Raw genomic sequence first — 12,306 nt, forward strand, 5'->3', positions numbered from 1 at the left:
TTTGCCACTCCCCACCGTCTCTGAAGTTATCGCCTCTCCCAACATTTGAAAGGTTAGCCTACCCCCCAAAATGTAGGTTTTGTTGCACCCATGTTTAAACACATACCAAAGCAGCAAGCCTATACCTTTAGTGTGCCTGTACCCCTGTGATTTTGTTAATATCTCCACGGCTACACGTGAGCACTGGCCTGGGCACTGCAGTCATACCCACAGTCTGTGCTTAGCACAGAGGACTTAGCACAGACTGTGCTTGGCACAGACTGTGCATGCTTAGAGTGAAAAGCAGTCCACTCTCACTTCAGCAGCTCTCTGCTCTGCAGTGCACACAAGCTCCTCACTCACTGTGAAGTTTGGACACTGGCCTGGGCACTGCACTTTAAATGCAGTGCAGTGCCCCAGGCCAGTGTTCAAACTTCACAGTGAGTGAACCATGGGTCCCTGGCCGTTCGTCCCGACTCCCGCGTCGGTAGACCTCCTCTGGGACTGAAAAAGTCCTGCTTTTGCTCTGGCTGTGAGAGATGGGGTAGATGCACTCTTACACAGCCCAGAGCAAAAGTGGGACCTTTGCAGTACAGTAGAGGGGGGTCCGGTACCATCTGGGTGCCTATCACCGGGTCCGCAGTTCATCAGGGCAGAGTCTGCACTGCAGAACTCTGGACATAAAAAGAAATAAACCTACCGGCATTGGGTCTGGTACAGCCTGCTCCTCTGCCTCTCGTCTCCTGTCATTCTATTGTGGACTGTGGAGCCTGACCCATGTGCAGGAAGTTACATAGCTTATGGCGTTTGTTTGGTTTAGTTTCAGTTTCCGCATGTGGGTGGGTTCCCACAGTGACATAACTGTGACCCTCCCTCAGCACCTCACCTCCCGTCCTATCTCTTGCAAAGACTTGGGTGGGGTCTGCAAACTCTCACCCCACCCTAGTTTGTTTGAGGGACAGGGAGCTGGGCAAAGAAAAGGATGCTTGGGGGTGTTTCTTTCTTAACGCCCCAGGCATCCTTTTCAGCCGGGTTTTCAGGTTTCATTGCTGGCCCGGATGGGCCTGCAGTGCGCATGTACAGCAGGGATGGCTGATTACAGTGCTCCCTGCTGCACAATCAGTGCATCCCACACCATGTCCATGAGTCACAAGATTTAGCTGTTGCAACATGGTCAGGATGTCCTATTGTTGGTGGGTCGCTGCCCCTCCATGCCACACCTGATAATTTTGTGCCAGATGGTCACATTTTTAATGTGGTGTTTTCACTTCAAGGGGGGCAGTGTATAGCTCTTAAAATCCTGGCTATTGATTACTGTATTTCCCCCTGACACACCTATCGAGAAGAGGTACCACACTGCGCCCATAAAAACAAGGAACATCACTGAGCGTGCCTTTGGTTTATTGAAAAGATGGTTTGGAGGACTTCACGTACTGGGAGGGTGGGTGTTGGTGAGTTAATTGATGCTCTTGCATACAGTTGTAGAATTATAATGCTCTTCTGCATGGTACCCAATTTGTCCATTAGATACTATGCAGTACAACTCACAAGTCGTGAAGATGATTCGGAAAATTGAGATGATGAAGACGGCGTTGTTGGCAAACGTAACCCTGATAACGTTGACACTGCTGTGAAAAATGAGGGCCAAGCCACATGAAACAACTTTATCAACAATTTATTTTTATTAAAGGGTGCACAAATAATCATTTTTCATCATATGTTATATATTTCCAGGAAAGTGAAAGCATGATTAAACAAAACTCCATACATAGCCTTTATTCAGGAATTTGTGTGCAGAGTCTGGAGTATGGTGGAAGAACTGGGGAGTGGATGGAAGCTCTGCCAGAGATGATCCTTCTAGGGGAGATAACTGACTCAGGAGTGGGTGCACCCGAGCTCCGAACTAATATGTAGATACTTACACAAGCTGGCTGCGAAGTCAACAGAGACTTCGGCTTCAGCCTGGTGGCACTGCTGCTGACACTGGAACCAGTGTGTGAGTGGGGAGAGAGGTATATCTGGGACACCTGCTCACCCAGACACCCCTGCGGAGCTCATTGGATCTTATGCTAAGCGTTTAAAGCACTGTGACCTTTGGAAGATGGTTTACAGGAGTGTTTATGGTACACATGTCAACTGGAGTCATTACAACACACTGTAATTCTGAGAACTTTGCATTGCACAATCATAGATTGGAACCAAAACTGCACAGAAAAAGAAATCCAAATCGCTCACTTCATAAGACGAGCTATAGTATAGGTCAACTGATTCGGCGATGGAGGACAGAGACCCACTTCTAAAGAAATATATGACCTATTGAAGTCAATGACGAAATTTATGTCCACCATTAATACAGAAGCATTAGCAATACATACTGACCTGGGGCCAATATTCTCTATACTGGGCAAAGCTGAAGCTTGCATCTTTAATTTGGAGGGTGACTTGCATGCCATCAGAGATGACGACACCGGGTGCCAAGCAGATTGCATTATTAAGTGACTGCGTAGAACAGGAATCCTGAGGCAGGCGCAACAATGTTAAGGTTCTGGGCATGCCCGGAGGAGCAGAAGGCCAAGCCACCAAACCCTTAATCCAGAAACTTTCAACGCTGCAGATGGACTTCGCAGATGAAACTGAAATGTATAGAGCACAAATAATTCTCACACCATGTCCGGAGACTAAAGCTCCTAGACCCATTCTGATCCATTTTTTAAGATTCTCAGTTAAGGATAATGTCATGAGGCTGGCTAGAGATCAAAAAGGAAATCCTGTGGAAGGACACAAGATCAACTTCTAAGATATAGCTCCAGCAATCTTGGCAAAGGGGAGGAACTTTGGCAAGATTTGAAAAGATCTGACTCAATGCAGAATACTTTACACCTTCGGTTTTAGGCCTGTCTCCCTCAAAATTTAAGTTGTGAATAGGATTGTCATAGCAACCTCTGCAGAAGAAGCACATAGATTCCTGTGACAAGCAGTGGAAGAAGGAAATGGAGGACAGTAGAGTCCTAGATATGTTCACCAAACTTAAGTCTCCCTCTAAGAGTGAGAGAGAGAGAGGCAAGAAGACTGACGCCTCAATTGAGTAGGCTGAGTTACAACAAGCATTTGCTGCAAGCTCTAGCTGCGACAATGCTTTCTACACTATTGACCCTGTCATGGAATGCTCATGGGGTCAACCATCCCATTAAAAGAACACAAATCTTATACTTGCACAAAGCCCACGCTGGTGTAATTTTACTCCAGGAGACTTATCTATGCTTTAAACTGTCAGAATACGGCTGGGAAATGGAGAGGCCAGTATTTCTATAGCCCAGTGGTGTGAAAGAAGAACAGGTAATGAATGATCGTTATCAGTAGAATCCTCACTTTTCAGAATGCTAAAGTATTGAAAAATCCGGACAGGTCACTGGGAGATGCTCCTGAGACAACTGGTAGGTCTGAAGTACTTGTTGATGTCCATCTGTGACCCAAATGAGGGTAACTCTTCCCTTTTCCAACTGGTGCAAGCCCAGCTCTGGCCTGACCAGAAATGTCAGGTGATTGGGGACTGGAAACAATGTAATTGTCCTGGCCCTGCATTGGGGCAATCACCTAAGCATCTTTCTTCACAAATAATCGGATATTTTCTGAGGTTGGTGACCAAAGCTACCCGTGGAGAATCCTATACCCTACGGATTTGTACTATATCTTTCAGTCAGCCCTCCATCACAAATATTTCAGGATTGATGCAATCTTCCTTTCAAGTGAACATGCACATGACACCTTAGATGTCCAAATCCTGGCTGGTGCTCTCTCAGATCATGCTCCTGTCACAGTTAGACTGGCAGACTCTATTTTAGCTGTAAGTGATTTCAATCTGGCACACACCCAAGCCACGCCCAGCATGTAGTACGCAAATGAAACCCTTATTTATTTTTATGTGTAAGTTCAATATTCTGAACAATATACCACTCATATCACACCCTTCTCCTGAGACCTCCCCCCTGGTCACACGGAACCAGGAATCAGGCTGGTTTACAAAGGTAAATATTTATGTATTTAGGATTTAATCACAGTACTTTTTCATAGGTAACAGCAATCACCAATGGGGTGACAGAACACTGAATAATATCTTTAATGCATTAGGAATCAGATAATGGACACAAAAATAAATCCAGCACAGAAAATAATACTTTTGGGTTGGTTTGGAACAGATAGCACTATGGTTAGAGGTTCCGCCTGCAACACCTCTCAACCCACCAATAGGCAATTAAATAGATGTGAGAAGAGAGCAGGTACTCAGGAATAACACAAATCAAACAGAATATCACTCACACCTTCCTCCTTCAAACACAAGAGAAAAACTGAATTGACTTTTCAACTCTTAGCATGGCTTTGAAATTGTCTTTGGAATTGGCGAACAAAAACACCAAATGCAGTCAAAACTACTTAAATTATGTTAAATTCCTATGGGAGCCGCTTTGAACAGATGCGAACAATCACAAGCAATGCTTTAGTCAGAAGAAAACATTTGAAATCTCAAAGTCCAAGTAGGAAATAAATTAAAGCTAATTCACACGTGTAAACTTTCTCAGAATATCAAATCGCTGCAAACTTTTCCTTCTGCAATATTCGCTATAACGGGCTAATCGTAGTTATAGAGGTTTTAGTAAAATACGTTTTTGCAAAATAGGCACGAGAATAGAAAACAGAAAGTCGGGTTTGAAAATGACAGATGGTTTTGATTACACTATATTATGACTATGAAAAAGAGAATGCCACATATGGATCTTACAGTCACGTGATCAGCGTAACCCGCCTGTTGTGGATACTTTACTTCTTCCTGGGATTTACGATAACACAGGGGAGACAATCGGCGCAAGAAAGATTCTAACAATACTGGAGTTCTGAATTAAAGATGGGATGGGTTTGAGATTGGGATCATACAATGCAGATATTACGGGTCACCGTTCGTCCTATTAATACTTACAGAATAAGTTATTAAATTGGACCATCAGTTCTGGTCATGGTTTGGATCTGTCAAGGAAGGACAGCACATCAGGCAAGGGACTGGATCAGCTATGCCGGTCACCGGATTTCCACAGGAACTGCCCTTCTTGTTCGTGGGTATTTCAAATCAGCTGGATAGTGAGTTCCCCAGGCAAGCCTTGTGGTAGCAAGCCAGAGAATTTCAGGATACTAGTTCAAAAGGCCTTCTCACACCACAGCGCTTCACTGGGTTGCGAGAATAAGTTTGAGGATTTAGTCCTGGATGAAAGTCAATAGTCCTCTACTGCTTTCAGCTGTCTCTATTTATCCTTTCAAATGACATCACCAAATGGGTGTATGGGCTGGCTTAACTAAGCTTGGCCCTGTGAACTGGGATTGTGTCAGGGCCGCATCTCTGCCTTGTATCTGAGTGATTGTATCAAGGCCAGATGATGTCACATTTATGGTTTATCTTTACAGTCCTTAGAAACCTCCCCTTAGTCACTAGTACCAATATCGGATTTTATCCTAAATACATATTTCTACATTGATCTCCTCTACACAAAGATTCCATATTTTATTTCGCATCGGCTCATCAAAATTCCACAGCTGTGGGATCTTGTTTCACCTTTCTACAGAATTTTGTCTCTTTCGCCAAGAACACATTTTCCAAACTTTCTGCAACTTTTCACAAATGTGTGTGTTTAACATAGGGATGTGTGTGTACATTTTCACGATTCTAGTATTAATACAGTTCACATAAAACCACATATATTGCCATTCCTGTCAGAATATGTTACACAGTTCTACCGCCTCTTAACCGTGCAGCCAGAAATTAGATTAATAACTCTGTCCTTTTTATATTTTTTACCACTTTGAATCACAAGTTATGAGTCTCTAAAAAAGTTTCATTGTTCATTCTTAACAGCAAAGGTCAGACTTTTGTCTGTCTCTGGCGGCAAGGAGCAGCCCCCTCCTTTCGGGTTTCCTTCTACAAGCCTATTTTATGACCCTGTCACACCTCCGTTTCCTGGGATGAATGATCTACCGTTGTTCATTCTCTTTTTGTAGACAAAAGTCTGGTCTAACCCACGATTATCATCTACCAGTGAGTTTCTGCTGAGAGGATTTCCCTCCCCCTGGGAGAAACCTGTTTGTCCACTTCTTGCAGCTCAGCCAGATTAATTTATTCTTAACTTAAACCCAGCAGAAACCAAACTTGTTGCATCAAACATAAACACATTACTTTCTTAGCTTTAAATCTGTGGGATCAAAAGCACAACTGAGATCTGTATTCCTTTTAGCAACACTCCTTTTATGTTTGCTAATCCGGCAGAATTTTAGTTCAGATACTTTTAAGTTTCATCAGGAGCTCATATGACAGCTGTCAACCACAGGTAGCCCAGTGTACTGCACACAGATTTTGACTGGAGCTGTCAGTTTACACACAATCCAGTTTGTCTGAGGAAGTGTTTTGCTCTTTACACTTTAGAACTTTGTATATTCGCTATGCTTCATTAGATTACATGAATTTTAGCGGCAGGCAAGATTTTGAATGTTGAGAAGTGTTATGTATAGGCATTTTGGAGTTTTTAGCAACAAAGCAAATGTCATCTATAGGCACATTTTTTCCGATTTTCACTTGCAAAGTGCTGCTTCTCCCTCTGCACTCTGTTTGCTGGTCATTGAGCCCACTGGCACATTTTCTGCAGTGTGTGCTCTATCCCACCACATATGCACCATGGGTGGCAGGTTGTGCATCCATCTTTTTGTGCATTTAAACACACGGTTTTGGAGGTTTTTGGCGCACACACGAATTTTGCCGCCATTGTTGCTGTTTCTGGCACCATAACTATCAAAGTGATGCCGCATAAGATAGCGGAGTGGGTCAATACATCCTACAGATCCCCCCCTCCAGACTTGGTTTTGACCTCCCGTCAAGGGGAAGTCGGGAGATTGGGATGTTCTTTTCTGTCTACATGGGAAAATTCCGCTGCTTCTCCCGTCAGTGATTGAAGCAACCCGCTCTCCTTGCTGGTTCTGCTTGGGAGTATGGATCGACACTCCAGGCTCCTTGGGTTTTTCCTCACGGTCCCCGAGTGGTCCTCCTTGGTTATTCTTGGGATGATTCTTAGTCCAATGCTAGAAAATAGAACATAGCATGGTTATGGAAATTTTCCCACTACTGTGTCCACACATCTTCAGGGGATGTGAGCAGTGGGAAAGACACTTGCATTGGTTACAATTGGCAATATTCCCCATCTATGTTCACTAATGGTCTTAACACTCTTCTCGCACATACACAGTGAACATTTAGTAATTCTTTTATGTCTCCGGATTTTCCCCCTCTGGGTTTCCGGTCGGCTCCTCTATTTGCCACAAAGTATGCCTGGGATGGCAACTCTTCAGCTGGTTTATGTAGACCCACTTCTCTTCCCCTTCTGTCAAACTGCTGTACTGGGGGACCCCCGGCCGGCTCATAGAGTCGGGGTTTGCTCCGCAGTACTTTAAGATGAGATAGCTGCACCTTTGAGATGGATGGGGGTGAGGGTATATTACTCCAACACCAATCAACAAAGACAATTCAATGGTTTGGCAAAGGGGAGTCAACAAGTACAAAAAACAGGGAAACATGGAAATCAACAGTGATGCGATAGTCCGTCTCGCTTCAACTCCCAAGAACTTCATACAAACAGTAACATTTATACTCAAAATTCATCATCATTGATGTGTAACAATCAAAAAGTTAACATGCAATTCTATTGGTTGGGAAAAGGTAACTTTGCTATAGGTACTATATCTGTATATGGTAACGGAGTGAGGGGGTTGGATAAACACTATCACGTGGGCGTCTAAGCCCTTCCTTCTAACATTACTCTAGTAGATGTCACTATGAGTATGACGTCCCATTGGTTCTACTATCTATAGGACCCTAGATTAATTGGTTCATTGTGATTGGGTTGGCTTCAACCCCATGCATAAATCTCCACTTTACTTAGCAGCATGCAGAATGGTCAGCCAGGTGCAGGGTGTCCTAAGATTCACCCTGCCTTGCCTTCCCTCAATCCATCATTACTTGAGTGGATATGTGTCAATTAGTAGCCTGTGGGGGGCCACGAAACTGTATCTTCTTGTCAGGAAAAGGTATGATATCTCTGTCTGGGCAACAGCCAGGCGTAGGTGTGAACCCGTGCCTCTTCTTGCTTGGATGTTCAAGTGCTGCTCACATCGTAAATCGGCCTAGTTTAGATAGGCTATTCTGTTCTTAAGTTTAGATTCCGTAAAGCTACTGTTCGCTCCTTCTATTGGTCTGACCTTGGCTCTTCCTGGCTCACGTTGCCTCTACTGAGTTTCGATTCAGCCATCTCTTCTCGTTTTAGCTGGAATACGAATCCTGTCCTGTTTGACCTCTAGTAACCTGAGTTAATTCTGCTTTTGTGTAAAGTGGACTTGCACTTATATAACATGCTTCATTTTGAGGTAGATTGTGTATACTGGTGCTTGCCGCTCTCTTCTTCTACTTAGCATAGCAAGCCGCACTGTTTTCTTAGCTTTCTTGCGGTTACAAGCATATGTACAGGTGTTTGCGGGTTGAATATCTTCATCCTGCTTACAGTTTATGTTTCTTTATATTTCAACATCGTCTCTCATCCTAGGTTCATGATATCCTTATTCATGGTGTTTCGTCTCTGTGTGTCATCTCTGGGTCGTCTTATCTTCTATCTGCAAGTCTGTCCGGATCTTCGTGACGTCACCATTCGTCTTCAATAAAGGCCTTTTGAGTTTCTTCCAGGACAGTGTTTAAGCAACCTTCCTTTTGTTCCATTTGCTGGTAGGGTTTTCTCAATGGGTACCTTACTTTCCATAATTTTCTGGTTATTGGTACCTCAACGGGTATTGTTCTTCTGATAGGCACTGGGCAGAGCCCTACTGTGGCTCTCTGCTGGTTTATTTGCTCATCATACATCACATATCTCGGTGTGAATGTTCCTGGTACTTCGAAATGGGCGGCTGGAGTGCAGGCTTTATTTGGGACCTCCTCTACACTGCCCTTGAGGATGCAGATTCTGTAGGCGACTGGTGAGATTCTGTCCACAATTTCAAAAGGACCCTGCCAAGTTGGGAGGAATTTGCGCTCTTTGGCTTGGTTTCTTTGGAAATTGTACAAGTAGACCCGTTTGCTACTTGATATTCCTTTATAGTGGTCTTAAGGTCATAGTGGGTCTTTATACTGTCTGCAGATCTTTCTAGATTCCGCTGAGCATAGGCAAAAGCATGTTGAAGATGTTTTCTCAGATTCTCAACATACTCATGAGTTGTGGAGGCATTTATCAAGGTCTACTCTTGGCTTCTGTAGAGCAGATGCTGGGGTAGCACCATCCTTCATCCAGTCATCAGCTCAAATGGAGACATTTTTGTTGCAGAAGAAGGGGTGGATCTGATGGCCATCAGGACAAGGGGTAATCGAATGTCCCAACTTGGCCCAGAATCTGCCACAAACTTTTTTAATATCCTCACAATAGTTTTATTGTACCTCTCAACTCCACCACTAGAGGACATCCGGTAGGCAATGTGTAGTTTCCTTTTGACCCCAAGTATCTCCAACATCTTTGTCATCACTTTGCTAGTGAAGTGATTACCTTGGTGTAACGCTCACCTGATTCCCGTAGAGGCGCCGGTCTTGACTGGGCGTATGCCGTATCTTCAAAGGTTATGTGTAACACACGGCTGGCTCTTTGGGCTGGACCTCTGTGCACTGTATGTCTGGCTCGAAGGGTAAGATGTCTGCAGATAGAAAATGTGGGATTAATGAACTGGGTTATTGAATGTCTCTCTCTTCTTCCCTTTCTCTTCTCCTGTAGAACCCCAAAGGTTAACGCTCTCACCTTAGGTAAGTGAACGCCGTGCTCTCCATCTGCCTCGAGGCAGGGTGCTGTAACCAGTTTCTTCACTGGATAAGGGGAGCAGGCCTCTTGACTTCAGAGGACTGCTGTCCGTCGTTTACTGCACGAACGGTAAGTTTCGAGTAATTCTAATGTCTTTAAAGTCTTTAGTAATGATGTCTCTTGTTCTGCAGGGTTCTGGCGATGGCGGATGGCGGGCTGAAGTGAGTTGAAGATGGAGCCCGTGTGATGAATAGAAGCGCCTGGAAGCACGTAAGTAAGCGCTTGTTGCCTGCTTCACGATGCGCTCTAACTGTCTTTTTATTTTGCAGGTACAAGTTCGGGGCGGCTGCAGGGTGCCGGAATACCCACTGGGTTAGATGTGGAAAGGAGTAATGGCACGTGAGTATTAAAGTTCCCCAATGTCTTTAAACGCACCTTGTTTTGTCTTTCAGATGCGGGATGCAGCGCCGAAGGCCTCCGGAGCGTGCGAAGAGTTGGTAAGCTTTTGTCTTTCAGATGCCGGAATGCAGTGTGAAGACCTCCGGAGCGCACGAAGAGTAGGTAAGCCTTTGTCTTTCAGATGCCGGAATGCAGCGCGAGGCGTTGGTGACAGCCGATGGACCAGGTAAGTGAAGAGCTGTCACTGAAGACCGTAATGCTAACCTGTTCTTTCTTGTCTTTATAGGTGTTGCTGAAGACTGGATTCAGAATGGTAAGCCTTTTTCCTTAGGCCCAGGATCAGATGCAGAAGACACGATGAGCGTTCTGCTGCTGAGGATGCAGAATAACGCAAAGCAAGATTCATCCATCAGGTGTGGTTTAAATAGCCTCCTGTAGTGCTTAGGTGTCTCCTTCCACAGCCACGCCTAAGAAAAGAGTTCCTGCTTTCCAGAAGAGTTCCAGTGTTCTGAATCTAGGGAGTGGCTCCTGCCCCACCCAACAGGAAAAGTAGTTCCAAACAGAAGAGGATCAGAGCCTCAACTGCCAGGCAAGTAAGCATCATGGTCTGCTGCAGGTAAGTCCACCCAAGCATTATGAGCCCGGCGCTTCCAGCGCTGGGACTGGGCATATTTATGAGCCTGGTGCCACTGGCCCCAGGACTGGGTCCAAAAGGTCCCAATTGGGACTGGTTGGCACTCGGAACCTGGGTTATGGATCTGCTTCCAAGGGAGTTGGGAAAACCCTGACCTTTTGGAAGCAGAGATCATGACAGTACCCCCCCTCAAGGCCCCTCCCAAACCGGGCTTCTCCGGGGGTTTTGGCTTGTCAGGAAATGTTCGGTGAAATCTTTTGATTAGGCGAGGAGCGTGGACATATTCAGCAGGTTCCCAGGATCTCTCTTGGGGGCCGTAGCCTTTCCAGTCAATTAGGTAAAATAGTTTAGATTTGGAGATCTTGGAGTCCAGAATGCTTTTGACTTCAAACTCGAGTTCTCCATCAACTAGGATAGGTTTTGGAGATTTGGTTAGTCGGGTTTGAGGTTGCACGGGTTTTAATAGAGAGACGTGAAAGACCGGATGTATCTTCATGTGCGAGGGCAAGTCCAACTTGACCGCTACTGGGTTTACTATGGTAGTGATGGAATAGGGACCAAGGTATCTTGGGTTGAATGTGCGTGGCCCTTTTAGAGGTAGATATTTGGTGGATAACCAGACTTGATCCCCTACTTGATATTGAGGGGCTTCCTTCCGATGTTGATCTGCTCCTTTCTTGTATTGTTCTTTAGCCCTTTGAAGGTGAGAAACAGCTTCCTTAAAGGCTTGGGTGATTGTAGAATGCAGGTAGTCTACTGCTGGTGTTTCAAGATCTTGGAGGGGATCCAACTCCGAGGTTCGAGGGTGACTGCCGTACAAAAGAAAAAACGGGGTTTTCCCAGTTCCCGAATGGACAGAGTTATTGTAGGCATATTCGGCTATCCAAAGGATGTCTTTCCAAGTTTTTTCAGTTTGTTGCAGCATGCAGCGTAAATACTGTTCCAGAGTTTGATTGGTCCTCTCGGTTTGTCCGTCGGTCTGAGGGTGGTGACTGGTCGATAGTCTCACATCAATTTGAGCCGACCGACAGCAACTTCGCCAAAAATGAGAAATAAATTGACTACCTCGATCCGAAATTAGAACTGAAGGAAAACCGTGCAGTTGGACGATGTTTTTGAGAAATTCTCGGGCCAGAGTTGCTGCTGTTGGCAAGCCTTTGAGCGGAATGAAATGCGCCATCTTGGAGAATAAGTCCACGATTAATAGAATCGTATTGTATCCGGAGCATGGAGGTAGATCGGTGATGAAGTCCATAGAAAGCGTATGCCAAGGGCGAGGTGGGATGTCAATAGGGCGTAAGAGGCCTGCTGGTCTTTCCTTTTGACTCTTGTTTTGGGCGCATACTCCACAGGACATTATAAAGTCTCTGATATCTTTTTTCCAAGACGGCCACCAGAAGTAGCGCTTGATCTTTTCTGAGGTCTTGGCTATACCGG

This window comes from Ambystoma mexicanum, chromosome 2p, assembly GCF_040938575.1.
Source record: "Ambystoma mexicanum isolate Mex_15411 chromosome 2p, UKY_AmexF1_1, whole genome shotgun sequence".
NCBI lineage: Eukaryota > Metazoa > Chordata > Amphibia > Caudata > Ambystomatidae > Ambystoma > Ambystoma mexicanum.